Below are 11614 nucleotides of genomic sequence, written 5' to 3'. Positions count from 1 at the left end.
TTGTTTCTGCAGCGTATCATTTCTTTTCGGCTGGGTTTTGCTAGGGCGTGCTTCGGTTCGAGCTGCGTGCCTTGTGCGTAAAGCACGCTACGGGAGTCTGCTCGCGGGCTGACCCCTTTGCACTGAGCCAGGACAATGGCGGTGCGACCTGCATTACTCAAATTCCAGCCTTGGCCGAGCTGTCATCAGCATGCCTGGAAAATTAATGTCATTACGCTGTTGCTGGAGGCTTGGCACGGCTGCTTCTCGCCTGCCTGGGAGAGAAAGCCAGGCTGGAAAGTGAATATTGTGGCTTGCTGCTGCAAGGGAGGGACGAGCGCTGCTGAGAGCTGATGGGATGTTTGTCTTCACGGGTTTTGCAAATGAACCTGCCCTCTCTGTTTAGTGCTATAAGCTTTTGTATATTTGCAGCGCTGTCTTTCAGTGGTTACTGGAATCTGTGCTGACTAGGGACTGGTGTGACCGCTGTTATTCAATGTGGTGTTGCAACACTGACGAGTTTCCAGTGGGCATCATCTTCAACAAGAAGGGCGAGGGTGCAACAGTGCTTCTCCCCACTTAATTTAAATGCATTTCTTCCACTGTCCTCCCCTGCAACATTTTTTTTGTTGGGCTTCTTGGCATGAAACAAACTCGTACCGTTAAAGCCAGTGAAAGGAGTCGTGAATGTATTTCTTGTCCTTGACAGCAGTGGCACTCAGCAAACGGAATAACTGTTTAACTTACGCGAGGATACCGAGCATCCTCACGACAGCCCTTCGAGTAACTTTGGGAGAGTGGTTTTATTTTCAGGTAGGTGGAAAAGCCGTAAGAGAACCAAGGAACAGGAGAGGAGGGAAGGGGACGTCGCTGCCTTTTCTTGCTCCATCACACCAAGCCCAGCCCACTGCTGCCTTCCCTACCCTAAAAATACTGTGAGGAGCTGCAAGGGAACCAAAGAAGAAGAGACCCTTGTGAGGGAGCATGATCTCTCCTGGATCAGTCTCAGAGTCTGATCCCTGCCCAGTGCTGGAAGCTGGCTCTCTGAGCATGTCTTGTACCCTTACGTCTTAACTTCAATCTCAATATTTCTTCCCAGAGCAGCTGTGAGATTTTAAATGATCCAACTTATTTTGAATTTTCTCCCTCTTTTACCCACTTTGGTTTGAGTCGGTAGTGGCAGCGCTGAAATGCCGAGAGAACAGTGGCTTTCACAGCAAGCCTTGTCCTACAGAATCAGCAAGTAACAGCAGATAAAGTCCTGTTCCCTGTAAATGAGAGTTAGATAATGTGGACTAAATGAGGAGACCGAGATGTGCTGAAAAATACATGAGAAGGCAGACACTGCTCCTGTACCCATTGCACATCCATGCAGTCCTGCACCGTAAGTGCACACGGAAGTCACAAAACAGCTGACATGCTGCATTGACCTCTGTTAAACAATTGTGCATTTGACTATTTGTGCTAATATCCCAATAAGTCACAAGTACGAAGTGCTCTCCCTCCTTTTTTTTTTGTTTTTATTTCCTTTTCTTTTTTTTTTTTTTTAGTTGCTAGCCATCCAGGGCTCACCGGAGGCAAAACCAGATCAGTTCCTGAATAAACAACACAAGGGACCAACGTTAGAGGGGAAGGCTGTGCAGGGGAAGCGCATGGGGTGCTGTTCGGAGCGAATCAGGTGTGTTCTCTGAAGGGTCCTCCCAGCAGAACAGGAAAAGACAGCGTTTCTGTGCCAGGAGTGGAGCTGGCCTGGCAGCGCTGCAGAGCCGTCCAGCTCTGGAAGCTCAGGTGTCTCCAGGCATGCACATGGCAGCTCTTGTTAGCTCACAGCAGTGACATCCTGTGCCTTTCACACTTGATTTTTGCTCTCAGGAAAAAAAAAAAAAACAAAACACAAAACATTTGAAAATTCAAGGCAAAACCATGCTCATTTGTAAGTGGGGCTGTGAAAAAATAATGCTTTTTTAAATGTGCTGCTCCGCCTTGCTGCTTTGGTGACTGGAGATATAGTGTAGCACCTCCTTAATTTTTATATCTACCGGTCCTTTCTTAAGGTCCCATTTTATTTTAGATAACTTCTGCCTGAGCATCTCTTTGTCCTACCGTCTGTTGAACCACTTAATGTTTGCATTGGAAGTCCTTTACTCAGAGGGAATCTTTGATCGATGACATATCAGGAGCTACTGTTCTTGGCCTGGGATAGCTGAGAAGGGGCCGAGCAGAGTGGCTGTGTTTATGTTCCAGGGAAGAGGCCCATCTGGACTTGCTCTGCCTGGTGCCTTGCTCTTCAGAGGTCCCTTTGCAAAATGACGACTTTCTTTCCCAATGACAATTACTTCTGAAGCAAGCGGCCACGCTTAGCAGTCGCTGCCCGATTGCCAGTATTTACCTTGCTTTATTCCATTACTGTAAACTTTGGTTGGCTATCAGAGCCAGTTGATGACTCTGACAATTTGGAATCTGAAGGGCTCTTAAGAAATTAAACACCGCCTTTGCGTGCCATCCCAGCCTCGGGATGGGCGAGTGAAAAGAAATGTTCAAAAGGTTGTACTTTATATAGCCACAGACGTGACCTCTGAGTGCCTTAGAAGGGCTCAGATACTTAAAGGTGCATTACCAGGCCTTACACTAATTCACTGTGATAGCTAAAGTGCTCTGCGTATTCCACCAGAGACCAGAAGCCCTTGAGGATCCTTTCCAGCAGAGCATGTGGGCAGTTAACATTATTCAGCTTGAATTTTGTATTTGCAGCCAGTCAGGAGTGAAAGTAGGGGTAGGCTATTTGCATATTGTTTTGGTATAAAGCTAGAAAAATGCTTCCATATGTGTAAGTCACGTCACTTGATCCTGCGTGTTTCTTAGATGCCTGGAAAACCCTAAATAAGATGAGGCCCTTTCTTTTTTTATTTTTTTTTTTTCTTTTCTTCTTTTCCCCACTGAGAATTTCTTGGGAGCGTTCATCCCTCCCTCTCTTTAAGTTTGCTGGTCTAAGCAGGAATACTTGAGACTGATTTTAATTCTTAACTAGATGGACATGATTTATTAATTCACATTTGAAATAACAATTGCAGTCGGAAGGAATCAGCTGAAAGCCTTAATTACATTGGAAAATATGCTTCAGTGTAGCATGGCCCCATCCAGCTTTCAGAATGCATAATTATCATCATTTTTTAATTTTTATATTTGAAAAATCGTGATGGAGACCAGACTCTGCTGGCTACTCGTGCTGCTTCAAAGCAATGCCTAAATCAGAAGTGAGTCTTTAAATAGATCGTTTTCTTATTTGCTTCTTAGTGCCCAGCCACATCCATAGACTTATCGTGCGGAGTTTGGCCTCAGTGTTTTGAGTATTATTTTTACATCTGAGCCAACTAGCAGTTTCTATGCCCAATTCCAAGGCAAAAAAAAAGATGTTGAACGGTGAATGCGCATATGAGCTGAGATTAGGTAATTTGGGATCACTCCACAGAAATCACATATGGGCTTTGGGGACTGGGAATTCATTCCTGTTCAAACGGTGACCGAATGGGGAATGGGGAAAGCAAGATCAAGGTAGTTAAAAAAAAAAAACCACCCAACTTCCTGAAAAGAAAAAAATGCATCACAGAGCAAGAAAAAAAACCCCAAACTTTCCTTTAATCTTGAAAAAATACAACAGTTGAGAGAGATATTGGCCCACTTGACCCAAATGAGGTAACGCATAAGTACGTCGAGCTACGATTGCAATTCCTATCTCCGTTCGCTCTCTTAAGACTTTGAGTATTTTCCTTCATTCTGTGTCTGTCTGTCTTCACTCCATATTTGTTGTTTCCTGACCGTCTTTTATCTTCCCCATGACCCTCTTGCCTTCACTCTGTTATCTAGGTTAACTATTCAGTAAGTTCGCTATAAAACTGGTACTAGTTAAGAAAAACTGCTGTAGAGTCAGTCCCTTGTGAGATGATCACTTTTTTGTTTTTGAGTTTGAAAAACCTAGAAATCTGCGCAAAGTTCACATCAAGATTTGGGTTTAAGAGGAAATCCAAAATTGTTCTAAGTCTTCATTTAGAACTGTGATTTGGCAAAATAACCCTGATCATAGCTCTGATCTGGCTTTGGACATAAAACAGAGGCTGAGAGGTGCCTGGAAAAGGTTTGCTCATTTTCAATTATGGATATGGATGCTGTAGGACTGCAGTAATGTCCACAGGAGCTTGACTGCACAGGGTGGAAAGGTAGGAGAAGGTCCTGGTGGTTTGCAGGGCTGGGACCCTGCTTCCTGACTTACCTCAAGGCCTCTTGCAACCTTCTCGTGCCAGTAATTTCCATTTCCAGGTACGCCCTGACATCCTGGAGGAAAACTTCCCCCTGAGGGCTACAAAGCTACAGAGTGGACTACAGGGTCCGTTCATCCAGTGTAAAATACTAGAGAAAGTGCGGGTTGGCTTATGGGAGAATAGTTTGACTGGCAACGTGAAAACCCAGTCCCTCAATAGCCTGCACTCGGTGAAGTGTGGTTTCATGTTAAGCCCTGGAGATGGTAGAGCTGTAGAACAAGGAACTGTTCGACTCTTCCTTAGCTTTGCCTGACCGTCTGTGAGCAGCAGGACTCCTTCTCCCATAGCATCTCCCCAGTCTCAGCCCCTCAGACACAGCAGAGAGGAGGCATGAAACCAGATGTAATAGGTGGTCACATGCGATACTGTAGAAGATGGGTGGAGAGGGCTGAAGTGGAAGAGGAGGAGCTGAAGGAGCTCATAGTTCAGCTTGAATATTGTCATCTGGACAGGGAGAAGAACCCAATCCAAAAACTCATCTTCATTAGACAGGAGAAGGGAAGAGGAGGATTATGATGCTCATCTGTTGAAGGCCAGAGGAGAAGCTATGGATTGTTATGTGGCAGACACCACAAAAGCCACAGGATTGTTTTCTTGTTCTAAACACAGGCTAAAGCGGCACTCTCAGGTGCTGGAAAACATTAAAACTTTTCACTGGCAAGACGAAGCTGTATGAGGTGTCCTAAGGAAAGTGAAACTTTCTGAAGAGAAGGCTACTCATAACAGAATCAGAGGCGGGCACCACAGACCACGTAGGCTCTATTTATCAGTGTAAGAGCAGAAATAACTTTCGCCCTGTATCTACCAGGCTCTGGATAAGGAGCACAGTTTGCTTGCCAAGCTATTAATAAAGCAGATTAACAAATGCTGAAAATTTGTATTTGCTCCCCAGCAAAGGGCTCTTCCCAGGCTTTTCCTGAAACAGAGTAGTCTGAAATCATACACGGGAGTTCAGGGGTAATTGGTTAAAACAGGGGGAAGGAAATAGCACTTTAACCACTCTGTGTCCCTGACTAATTTTAAAAGCTTTTGACTTTTCTCTCCAGACTTGATGAAACTTCTTACACATGTACGCATGCAGAAACATACTTCTGAAGCAAAACGTGGTAAGTGCTCTTCAGAAGTCATTGTTAAAATACAGAGGAGGATCCTTCTTTTATACTGAGTCCTTCCTTCAGATGTGTACAAGTCTTCCAATATTTTTAGAATCGGTACGGTGGAAAGCTCTTTGTGGTTATGACTTACATGATGAAACAATTCCACTTATTCTTCTCCCTAAAAGATGGAAATGATACTGTTTCTCTAGGCTCTTCCTTTGCAGCTTTTGCCCAGTGTAGCATTCACAGTATTAAATCTCAAACCTGCACAACACCATTAGCTCTTCAGATCTTCCACAAAACTTGTCGTCTTGGCTCTCCAAATTGGTCTTGCTGAGGACCACCGCCCATCAGCTGGCTGGTGAGTTTAACACTGGTTAAACAGGTACACACGTGTATATGTATATATTGCATGTATAAAAATATATACGTACCCACAAACATCTACGTGTAATGCTCTTGTACGTGCCAAGCTCATCAGCTGTCCGCTTGAGAGAAGCGGGACAAAGCTCTGGGCAACCTGAAGGTGAAGGAAGGGGAATCAAGACTGGTCTCTGAAGGGAGAGACAGTTCCAGCGAGCGATGCATCTCAGTCATTTGGGAACTGGTGGATTTCTGAAAGCAAAGAGCATCAGTGCTTTCAGATCTGATTTTATTCTGAATGTTTGAGTGCTTCATGAGGGGTAACACCACAACAAGGGCAAGTAAGGGTTGTTGGTGCAAAAATCATATCCTCCTCTGACTCCCAGCAGTGACATTTCTGAGCGTGAAGCACCTCTGCATTTATGCTCCTCGGCTGTGAAAGAAGTTTATTTTTATTCCCATTTTAATGCTTCTCAGGAAACTGAGAATCAGGGAGACAATAATTTGGACTTTCAAAGTCCTGTTTAAATAACTAGGTATAGAAAGAGGGCAGCATGCCAGGAAAAGAAGGTCTTCTGAAAACATTTCTGCAGACATCAAGAGGGAGCCAAATGCTTTCTGCTATGCTGGCCCTCCTGGGAAGGACATTTTCTGCAAACCTGGCCTTAATTGGTGCTGAGCATTGGGAAATTCTGGTCCTCTACCCAGCATGATGGCATTATGGGTCAGCTTGGTGTATCTGCTGCATTAGACCATCCATCCTCTGATTCAATCTGTGCCCTGGCTGTACATGCCCAATTGTATTTTGTTTTATTTGTGAAGAGCAAATTCAGGAGAAAAAAAAAAAATACTTTTTTTTCCCTCTTTTTTTTTTTTTTTTTTTTCCCAGCCTGGGATTTACAGTAGCACGGCCCATCCTACCCCCTTCCAAAATGCACTGAGAAGGAGCCATCTGTGGGTTCCCTCTGTTGATGTATTTCCAAAAGACCTTGCAAAGTGACATTAATTGTTTTGACTGCGTGCACCTATTCGTTATTACACACTGCTGCCTGACTCTCTTGCCTTTTTTTCTTTTTTTTTTTTTTTTTTTTCCCCTTCCTTCAAGTAATAATCTTGCCGTATACTCAAATATTTGTGTACAGTCAGCTCGGAGGGAGTCAGGCGAGAAGCCTTCCTGCCATCAGGGCCCTGGAAGCAGAGATGTTCTGAAGTCATTTCAGCGTAGGGAACACATTTCATACTTATCAGGCGATTTCTTGTGTACAGATGGGACCCACCCATACCATGTTATTGAAATCAGCTCGTCTCCAGGTTCCTTCCGCTGGAGCTTGGGTTGGCTGGAGAAGATTTGAGCACATCACCTTCAGCGTTATCTGTGCTCACGTACAAGTCGTTGACTGCACGAGCTAGGAGCCCATATTCAGCGCTGCACGGTTCTTTCTCCAGCAAAGCCGTGAAAATCTGATGGACTTCCTGGGCAATATTAAATCCCAAGCAAAAGCTTTATAAAAGCTACTTCAGAACACTATCAAATTATTAGTATTCTTTTTCGTAATACGGACGGGGTCTCATTTTATTGAAAGGAAAGAGAGAGAGTGTTTTTTCCAGCCCTCTTGGGAATTGTTTTATTGAAAATATCAAAACTGGGAAGATTTCTCCAGTGCCAAGGGTCAGAATCTTTGACTAGTTTGTTGTAATGTGAACATATAAAAATTCACTCAGCGCTCATTCTCTGCCTTTTATTTAATGTACAATCCAGGTAGCTCCACTTTGATTCTTTACATTACTGTCCCCAGCACTGAACGTTTGCCTTGAGTGTTTTAAATTTCTTTCATGAATTCTGAAGAAGGAGAAATTTCAGGAAAATTGCTAGTGGCCTAATATATATTGATGTACTATTCCTAACAACACGAATTTTTGTTGTTCCAACCGACAGTGAATAAACAAGCACTTTATATTTCTTCTGGGAAGCTCTAACTTGAAGTATTCTTCACTGTAATATCTCCACTTAAAAATAGCATTTTCTTACTAGTTCCCTGTGAATCATATCTGCATACCTTAATGAGTAAGTGTTTAATATTTTAATTTCTATTAATACAGAATAGTAAATGCTGCTGGAAGGCAGCTGAAGTAAGAACTATGACAAGCAGCTAAGTTACGTTTCTCTCTGTGCATCATTGTCACCATCACCAGGTACTATCAGTATAAGGACCAGCCAACACATAATTTTAAAGGAATTGGGTTTTTCAGTGATTGCTAAGGGCAGAGTTGTCACGCAGACCCTTTATTGTGACAATGATTCATGAGAAGAAAAGAAATCAGCTCGATTCTCTCATCACCAGTGACATTTTCTTTGGACTGGCAGTTAATTTTTTTTTTTTTTTTTTTTTTTTTTTTGCTTATAAATAGATTACTGGTAATCTCTAAAGACAGGTCAAGGTGACAACTATGGAACCCCTGTGGATATATATGTTGGTCATCTTTTAGCATCAACCTGGGCTGTAAGGTGAGATCACCGAACACAGCCTTGTTACCTCAACTTTTTTTCCCTTTTCTTATGAAAGGAGGCAAGTTTACCTGAATTGTGTATTTAAATCCTGTGAAGGTGTGTCCAGGTCTGAATTAGGCAGCGTCTCTGACAGGCCAGTGAAAATCCTGATTTGGAACAACTCTGCTGTATGAAAGCTTGGCTCTTCTGCAGGTTGGCTTTGCTTGTTTTGGGCTATGTTGGCCAGTATTAAAATGCCTTTAAATTCCCCCAAAACGACAGCTGAGGAAAGTATTGTGTTGGTGTTTTGAGGCAGATCTTAAAAGGAGGACTGCTTTTGTCTGAGTTCATACACAGCATCACACGCAAGTGCTCCTTGTGTTCTTTGTCAGGGGGTTATGAAGGCTCCATCCAATGCAGCTGGGAAGGCAGGGATGTTGCTCCTGCAAAGTGGAATGTGTTTCGCAGGGCTGCAGTATGCACCTCCGTGATCTAAGATGAGAAAAACATGCCATCAGGATGTCTTTGATTGCTTTAACCTTTCTGTCCTCCACACCGAGGCAGCCCCTGGAGCCGCTCTCTTGCTTGCAGCCAAGATTCCAACCTCTTTCCAAATATCCCATTTTAAGTAAGCGGGTGACTGAAGCCTTCCTGAGTCCAGGGACATCTTACCTCAGCCATAGTCTAAACCACAAGGAAAAAAAAAAGGAAAAACCAACAGAAAACCAGCGTGAACTCCGGCCGGTGCTCGTCTCTCTGTTTCCGTATTGTGTGAATAAATTCATTTCTGCCTGTTTAATCTGACACCTTTTGCCAGCAATACACTCACTCCAAACACTAGTGAGGAATAAACACTCCTAGCCTCTTGTAGATGTTTGATTGGGTAGCTAATTCGCAAATGATTGACTACCCAAGGAGGGAGAGCATATGGAGGCTCTGCGAGCGACTGTCAACACGAGGGAAGTAGTCAGGGAAGCCAATTGTTAGGAACTGAAAACAATAGCGAACAAGAAAGTCCTTGAAGGAATGTGGCACTGGGTCTGCTCAAAGCATGAATTTATGAAAACGCACGGCCAAAACAAAAGAAGATGGCAGCATCGTTTCCTATATATGCTCCTCGTTGTTGGTTATTATTATTCCAATTTTTGACACTTGAATGAAATGTGGTATAATTGGGCTTCATAGCTGCTGCTTCAGGCGACATCAATTGCCTTTTTTAAAAATGATGATGGCGTTGAGGGAGACTCTTTTTTTCCTTTTATGTTTTGAAGCTGCTGCGCTCTCAGTGCCACTCGTACAATACACGAAAGGGGCATTGTACTCCTGGGAGGGTCTGCAAGGCTCGGGACTGATCCCAGGAAGAAATACGAGATGGAGAAGAAAAGAAAAGTAAACATACTGTGGGATGTTACGCTAAAGCTAATCCCAAGATATCCCATCTTCTTTTTCCTCTCTGGGTTTTTCTTACCGATAGCTCAAGCATTTCACTTCCTTCCCTGTAGCTCGCAGGGTGTATAACATTTCAGGTGTATGCAAGAAAACTCCATTCCCTGCCTTCCTTTGCTTTGATTCTGGAATCAATTCTGTCAAGTTTGAAGGACCTTAAGCTGTCATGAAAGGAAAATCATTCCTTAAACTGTGTTTACTTCTGCTACAAAAAAAAACCCCACCTCTGCATCTTTTGTTTGTATTGATAGGTATACTGCAGGATTTGGTTGGCTTATTTTGACTTGGGGAGGAAATAAGATGAGAAGCATCATGTTTTTCAAAGTTGGATTCAGCAGGGAAAGGGAAGATGTATTCATCATTCTGCTTTTGCATGGAGAAGCAGTTCTTTAAGAGGCAGAACAAATCTTTGAAAAAGTAATGCTGAAAATACTCTAATGATTTAGAAAACTGGATTGTGGCTGAATCCTTTGTTGGGATAGATCCTACTGGGTCTGTTTTAATTATCACATTTCTACTCCTCCTCGAATCTACCAGTTCCGGGCTGGTTAAGCCCCAGCATAGAGCAGCATTTCATTTTGGTGTCCCCAGGGGAACTTCAACCCCCTGAGGCTGCTGAGGTTCCCTGCCCTGACAGCCTGGCCCCTTGGCTGTGTCCCCAGTGGTGGGATTTGGGCGGTGATGTAGAGCAGAAAGAAGAAGAGATTTTTCTGGCTAGAGGAGGGGAAGCCTTCGCATTGCCTGAATGACAGGTGGTACTGGCGCTGGAGGAGAGAAGGGAAATTAGTTGAGCCATGTCCATACAGCTTTAAAACAAAAAAAAAATTGTGTATCTTGAAGGCAATTTCCCATCAGACAGACCCAAAGGGAGGGTCTGGACTCCAGCACCCCCAAATGAAGGGCCATCTGTACTGTAGCTCTGTTGTAGCCGCTTCCCAGAAGGACTGCCAAAGGATGCGCAGGATCTAGCCCATCTGCCAGGTGCTGCCAGCAGCAGCGGATGCTGGGTTCGGATGTTGGGAGGTTCCTCCTAAAATGAACCAACGCACATACTTGCGCAGATCCCCAGGTGAGCGAAATGGCTCCCCTTGGTGCTCTCAGGCAGCAAACTCTCCTCTTTTACTAAGGCCTAAGTTTGTGCATAAAGCAAAGAAAATACTGCTGCGAAAAAAAAAGAAGCATAAATGGAGAAACACAACCACAGTAACAGAAACGTCAGTTTATAATGTTACAGCTTGTAAACAAAACGTATGCAGATTCCCCCTCGCACTGTATTTTGGGCAGCAATCCTTTTCCTCGCTTCTCTTACCCTCTGGCAGGAGAGTTCCGTGCATGTTGTCCCTTTAATGTTTCTTTGTGCGTCTCGCCAGCCCTTGCCCCAGGCACCCCACCAGGAGCTGTTGATGTTGACTGGTGGAGATGCTGTCTCTCTACCACAGGGTCACACTCCTGTCTTCCTGCTCTTACTCGGTCGTACGGATTCCAGGCGTAGGTGTGCTGGTAAAGATATGCTTTTGCCTTCTCCCAGCATCTCCTTCTGACTTCTTATTCTCACCAAAATGTCGGACTTTGATTACTTTAAGGCTCTGCCAGCCAGTAAAACCCATCCCTTCTTCCTCTTCTTATTAGTGAGATCCCAAGCGGAGGATCCCCCGGGACAGCCAGAGCTCCTGCCAGGACCTGACGCAGAGCTGGGAGCTGCCTGCGGGTGCCGAGCTGTAGCAGAGCGAGCGCAGAGTCTGGGGTGCTTGCGTTGGCAGGTAACTCTTGGAGCTTCATTGCCTAAAGCCGTAAATTTTAGCGGAATTCTTAGATGTAGGTATTTAACTACTAATGATTTAGGATCTTAAACAATTTTAAAATATTCTTTTTTAATGAAATCCTTGCAGTTAACCTTTAACTGCTTCCAGTTCACAGAATCCTTT

The 11614-nt window shown here is 44.0% G+C and overlaps 1 long non-coding RNA gene across 1 annotated transcript in view; it reads left to right on the top strand.

Moving 5' to 3' along the window:
• Nucleotides 1-11614, top strand: part of LOC147601477 (uncharacterized) — a 374683-nt gene that overhangs the window by 279387 nt on the left and 83682 nt on the right. The window lies entirely within an intron of this gene.

The sequence above is a fragment of the Chlamydotis macqueenii genome, chromosome 3 (genome assembly GCF_036417535.1).
Source record: "Chlamydotis macqueenii isolate bChlMac1 chromosome 3, bChlMac1.mat, whole genome shotgun sequence".
In the NCBI taxonomy this organism is placed as follows: Eukaryota; Metazoa; Chordata; class Aves; order Otidiformes; family Otididae; genus Chlamydotis; species Chlamydotis macqueenii.
The sequence above is the reverse complement of the archived record's forward strand: the minus strand, read 5'-3'. Positions and strand labels throughout refer to the sequence as shown.